At 35.4% G+C, this 6,000-nt stretch overlaps 1 protein-coding gene, 1 long non-coding RNA gene and 1 other non-coding gene across 4 annotated transcripts in view; all 3 read right to left on the reverse strand.

Annotated features, from left to right (window-relative positions):
- Positions 1 to 6,000, reverse strand: part of LOC145453275 (uncharacterized) — a 159,600-nt gene that overhangs the window by 123,659 nt on the left and 29,941 nt on the right. The gene's annotated exons all lie outside the window — the stretch shown is intronic.
- Positions 1 to 6,000, reverse strand: part of LOC145453229 (uncharacterized) — a 53,709-nt gene that overhangs the window by 21,916 nt on the left and 25,793 nt on the right. The window lies entirely within an intron of this gene.
- Trnal-uaa (transfer RNA leucine (anticodon UAA)) lies at positions 5,579 to 5,661 on the reverse strand. The gene has a single exon. It is a non-coding gene; the product is annotated as a tRNA-Leu (tRNA).

Below are 6,000 nucleotides of genomic sequence, written 5' to 3' on the forward strand. Positions count from 1 at the left end.
AATTATAATATACTTATCATGTTACAGCGATTTTTCTAGCGTAGAAAATCTTTAAAATGTAGTAAGCAGACCAAATGAAGATATTCGTTGAGCTGAATAAACATAAAAAATACTCTAGACTACTTTATCGGTACTTTACAGTTACAGTTTTAGATAAAATTTGTCCCTTTCACCTATAATTACAACTCCTCGCTATCTAAACATGTTTAGAATATATTATTTGCGATGATACGAACCCGTGAAGTACTCAAGTTGCTTTTCGTAGGATATAGATGAAACTGACAACACTCACCAAGACCAGTGATCCACTGAAAAAAGTAAATTGTAGCAGTAAAGTCCCACTAAAGTACAAGAAGTAATGATTTCCCAGTTAGTTAAAAAGTAAGTATTGAGGTATAGTTTGGTCGAAAAAGCGAAAAACTCTGAAATAGAAGTAGATGCAGTGTAAATAGGTAATCACTTCATTAAGTATAGCGCAAGCAGGCCAAACCTATACTTAAGTACTGCAAATGTACAAGTACTTCGCTATGTTCTCCTTCCACGTAAAAAGTGACTAGGTTTTAGAGTACTTTATCGGTACTCGACAGTTTCAGTGCTAGATAAAATTTGGTAAGACTTTAAATTTTAAAGTAGTTTGAGCTTACGTTTGTATCACCTTGACAAGTAACATTATCAGACATGAAAATGATACTATCACCGAATATAGAAGTTAACACGCGTCAATGTGTTTCGGAATTCACGAGAAATTGCTTACTAAGAGAAGTATATTGTTGTATACACAATAGTGGAGAGAATATTTAAAATGTAGTAAGCAGGCCGATGGGTATTCGTTTAGTTGTATAGGCATAAAAAACATTCCCGCGCGCTCTTAAACAAAACACTTCCTAACCCTACCACCTAATACTAAGGCGCGCGCGGGAATGTTTTTTATGCCTATACAACTAAACGAATACCCATCGGCCTGCTTACTACATTTTAAATATTCTCTCCACTATTGTGTATACAACAATATACTTCTCTTAGTAAGCAATTTCTCGTGAATTCCGAAACACATTGACGCGTGTTAACTTCTATATTCGGTGATAGTATCATTTTCATGTCTGATAATGTTACTTGTCAAGGTGATACAAACGTAAGCTCAAACTACTTTAAAATTTAAAGTCTTACCAAATTTTATCTAGCACTGAAACTGTCGAGTACCGATAAAGTACTCTAAAACCTAGTCACTTTTTACGTGGAAGGAGAACATAGCGAAGTACTTGTACATTTGCAGTACTTAAGTATAGGTTTGGCCTGCTTGCGCTATACTTAATGAAGTGATTACCTATTTACACTGCATCTACTTCTATTTCAGAGTTTTTCGCTTTTTCGACCAAACTATACCTCAATACTTACTTTTTAACTAACTGGGAAATCATTACTTCTTGTACTTTAGTGGGACTTTACTGCTACAATTTACTTTTTTCAGTGGATCACTGGTCTTGGTGAGTGTTGTCAGTTTCATCTATATCCTACGAAAAGCAACTTGAGTACTTCACGGGTTCGTATCATCGCAAATAATATATTCTAAACATGTTTAGATAGCGAGGAGTTGTAATTATAGGTGAAAGGGACAAATTTTATCTAAAACTGTAACTGTAAAGTACCGATAAAGTAGTCTAGAGTATTTTTTATGTTTATTCAGCTCAACGAATATCTTCATTTGGTCTGCTTACTACATTTTAAAGATTTTCTACGCTAGAAAAATCGCTGTAACATGATAAGTATATTATAATTAATCTTATCAGCGCGGCATAGTACATTCGAGTAAATTCATTAAATTAGCTTATGTTTATGAAATTATTTGGTTTCCGAATTCTATCTAAAACTGAAACCGACGAGTATCGGTAAAAGCAGTCTTAAACCGTAGACACTTATTACGTGGAGGGAGGCGATAGCGAAGTACTCGTGCATTTTGTACTACTCAAGTATAGGTTTTATCTGCTTGCACTAAACTTAATCAAGTGATTAACTATTTACACTGCATCTACTTCTATTTCAGAGTATTCAGTTTTCAGGTAAACTATACCTGCAATACTTACTTTTTAACTCACTCGGAAATCATCACGTCTTGTACTTTACTAGAAATTTACTGCTACTAAATGTTGAAATGTACTGTTTTCGGCGGTCTTGATGAGTTGTGCTAGTTTCATCTATATCCTACGACGCATTTTCTCGAGTGGGGTGTTATAGGAAGCAAGACGAATCATTGTAAAAGTGTTGAAACTTAATTACATATGTAATTCCATCACTAAAGTTGATCACGCATAGGTACGTGCTACGCTCCCGCAAACAGATTCACGCGAAGTTGGTATAGAACTGCGTTAGTTTTAAAGGTGTTACATCATGAAATGTCTGACGAAATTTGGTATGGTGCATTGTTATTATGTCCTACAACCGCGTATCAACGTTCAAGGTGAGAATTTAATGTTTAGCATGCTAATTCTGTTATTAAAATTGACTATGTATGGGTATATGCTATGTTCACGAAAAACAGATATGCGTAAAAGTTGGTATTCGACTGCGATAGTTTCAAAGGTGTTCCATCATTAGATGTGTGATGAAATTTAGCATGGTGAATTGCCATAATGTCCTATAACTACGTATCAAGTTTCGAGTTGGGATTCAATGTTAAGCATGGTAATTCCGTTATTAAAGTTGGCTATGTATGGGTAGGCTACGTGCTATACGCTCCCACAAAACAGATGTACGCAAAAAGTCGATGTAGAGCCGCGTTAGTTTTAAAGTTGTTCCATCATGAAATGTGTGATGGGATTTGGTATGGTGCATTGTTATAATCTCCTATAACCGCGTACCAACTTTCAAGGTGGGAATTCAATGTTTAACACGATAATTCTGCTATTAAAATTGACTATGTATAGGTATATGCTATGTTCACGCAAAACAGATATGCGTAAAAGTCGGTATTCGACTGCGTTAGTTTTAAAGGTGTTCCATCATTAGATGTGTGATGAAATTTAGCATGGTGCATTGCCATAATGTTCTACAACTACGTATCAAGTTTCGAGTTGGGATTCAATGTTAAGCATGGTAATTCCGTTGTTAAAGTTAACTATGTATAGGTACGTGCTATACGCCCCCACGCAAAACAGATGTACGCAAAAAGTCGATGTAGAACCGCGTTAGTTTTAAAGTTGTTCCATTATGAAATGCGTGAGGAAATTTGGTATGCTGCATAATCACAATGTCCTACAACTACGTACCAAGTTTCAAGGTGAGGAGTCACATATTAGCATGATAATTCTGTTATTAAATCTGACTATGTATATGTACACGCTGCCGAAAACAGATTTAGGCAAAAGTTGCTATAGAACTGCGTTAGTTTTAAAGTTGTTCCATCATGAAATGTGTGATGAAATTTGGTATGCAGCATAATCACAATGCCCTGGAGCTCATTTAGATACGTTTTTTTAATTTAGTTATACATTCTAGTTGTTTTGATGTAAGGAGAAAATCATTCGATAACTCGATACAGCTACTTTAACACGCGTTGATGTAACTTTCCTCATTTGTATGCATGCATAGCCTACGCGAAATTGGTTACCGAATTTTTCGATTAGTTTATATTCCGTCTTTTATTTAAAACTGAAACTGTTAAGTATTACTTAAAGTGTTATAAAATGTGAAAAAGTGTACAAGTAGAATTATTATTATGTCATGAACAAGTAGTTTACAAATTCATACGATTTCTCTTGTTGCGTTCCGGGATATAATGTAATTTTTCGCTCTTTTTTATTTTTTATTTTTTCAATAAAATTAGTATTCATTTTACAAAAAACGTCGTGTAAAGATAAAGTACTTGCAAAATTTAACATGGTGCATTGTCATAATGTCTTACAACTGCGTACCGAGTTTCAAGGTAGGGAGTAGAATATTAACATGGTAATTCCGTTAATAAAATTGACTATGTTTAGGTACGTGCTACGCTACGGAAAAACAGATTTAGCCAAAAGTCTGTATAGAACTGCGTTGGTTTTGAAGGTGTTACATCATGAAATGTCTGACGAAATTTGGTATGGTGCATTGTTATTATGTCCTACAACTGCGTACCAACGTTCAAGGTGAGAATTTAATGTTTAGCATGCTAATTCTGTTATTAAAATTGACTATGTATGGGTATATGCTATGTTCACGAAAAACAGATATGCGTAAAAGTCGGTATTCGACTGCGATAGTTTCAAAGGTGTTCCATCATTAGATGTGTGATGAAATTTAGCATGGTGCATAGCCATAATGCCCTACAACTACGTATCAAGTTTAGAGTTGGGATTCAATGCATGGTAATTCCGTTATTAAAGTTGGCTATGTATGGGTACGTGCTATACGCTCCCGCAAAACAGATGTACGCAAAAAGTGGATGTAGAGCCGCGTTAGTTTTAAAGTTGTTCCATCATGAAATGTCTGATGGGATTTGGTATGGTGCATTTTTATAATGTCCTATAACCGCGTACCAACTTTCAAGGTGGGAATTCAATGTTTAACACGGTAATTCTGCTATTAAAATTGACTATGTATAGGTATATGCTAAGTTCACGCAAAACAGATACGCGTAAAAGTCAGTATTCGACTGCGTTAGTTTTAAAGGTTTTCCATCATTAGATGTGTGATGAAATTTAGCATGGTGCATTGCCGTAATGTCCTACATCTACGTATCAAGTTTAGAGTTGGGATTCAATGTTAAGCATGGTAATTCAGTTATTAAAGTTGACTATGTATAGGTACGTGCTATACGCTCCCGCAAAACAGATGCACGCAAAAACCGAATTTTTCGATTAGTTTATATTCCGTATTTTATTTAAAACTAAAACTGTTAAGTACTACTTAAGGTGTTATAAAATGTGAAAAAGTGCAAATAGCGGAGACGTTTGGAGACTGCGTTTAGGACAGTTCGATGTCGCTCGAATATTTCATCCAAAATTGAGAGTATCTGGAAAACTTTTGGATATGTGAGGTCACAAACATAATAGAGAAGATCCAGCACCATCTCAAATGGTGTCGCTTCATTGTGAGACGATCCCTTTATGCGGAAGCCATTCGCCACGATCCATGACTGCAGGTCACCATTTCATGGTGCGCTAGTACGAGATGTCGAGGACTCAGCTTTGTGGCCGTTAATTGGACTGAATAGGCCTGGAATTGAAAGAAATATGTTAAGTAAAATTATATTGCCAATAATCCATGTGTGAATTGAAAGCACAATATTTGGCAATGAAAAATAGCAAATTTGCTCTCTCAAGCATTGGCCATCGTTTTGTTTTTGAAAGATGTCGCGATGTGGGTATAATATTTCTAAAACTCAAACTAGGACGAAATCATGAATGTGTGGGACTTATGATAAACATATATTGTGCGCATACAAATTTGTTACAAGAACTATGATATTACTGTATTTGCACGAATTACAAATGCGCTATCGTAAATTAGTATATGCTACACAATTTCGCGGTCCAGAATGACTTATGGCCATGAAAAAATAGCGAAAAATTTGAATCCAAAAAATCCTAATCCCCATAAGACGTACTGGGTGTGGGGTTCGAACCCACGTGAACACCTGTTCATTGAAGCTTAAGTTCAACGCCTTAACCACTCGGCCAACCCAGTTCCATTGTAACGATATCTCGAATCGTGGGTATAAATAATTTTTAAAAAAACCCAAATATGCCGCATCCAAACTTCGTAAATTTTTTAGATTAGTTTTTTCGTTTCTATATGCTTTAAAAGACTCATTCAGACCTCGAACCTACGTGAACACTTGTTCATTTGAACTTAAGTCCAACGCCAAAAGCTCTACTTTACAAAATTTTCGGAGTACCGACTTTTTTGGGTAAATTCTGTGATGCGCTTAATTACTAACTATGAAAGCAAGCAGTGTTTGGGGTATTTGATCAACATGGAAATTCGTCCACTTTGCTTTTAAGTTCCTATGCTGAAAAATGAGTT

Source organism: Botryllus schlosseri, chromosome 13 (assembly GCF_051294905.1).
Source record: "Botryllus schlosseri isolate E-star chromosome 13, Bs_hap1, whole genome shotgun sequence".
Taxonomy (NCBI): domain Eukaryota; kingdom Metazoa; phylum Chordata; class Ascidiacea; order Stolidobranchia; family Styelidae; genus Botryllus; species Botryllus schlosseri.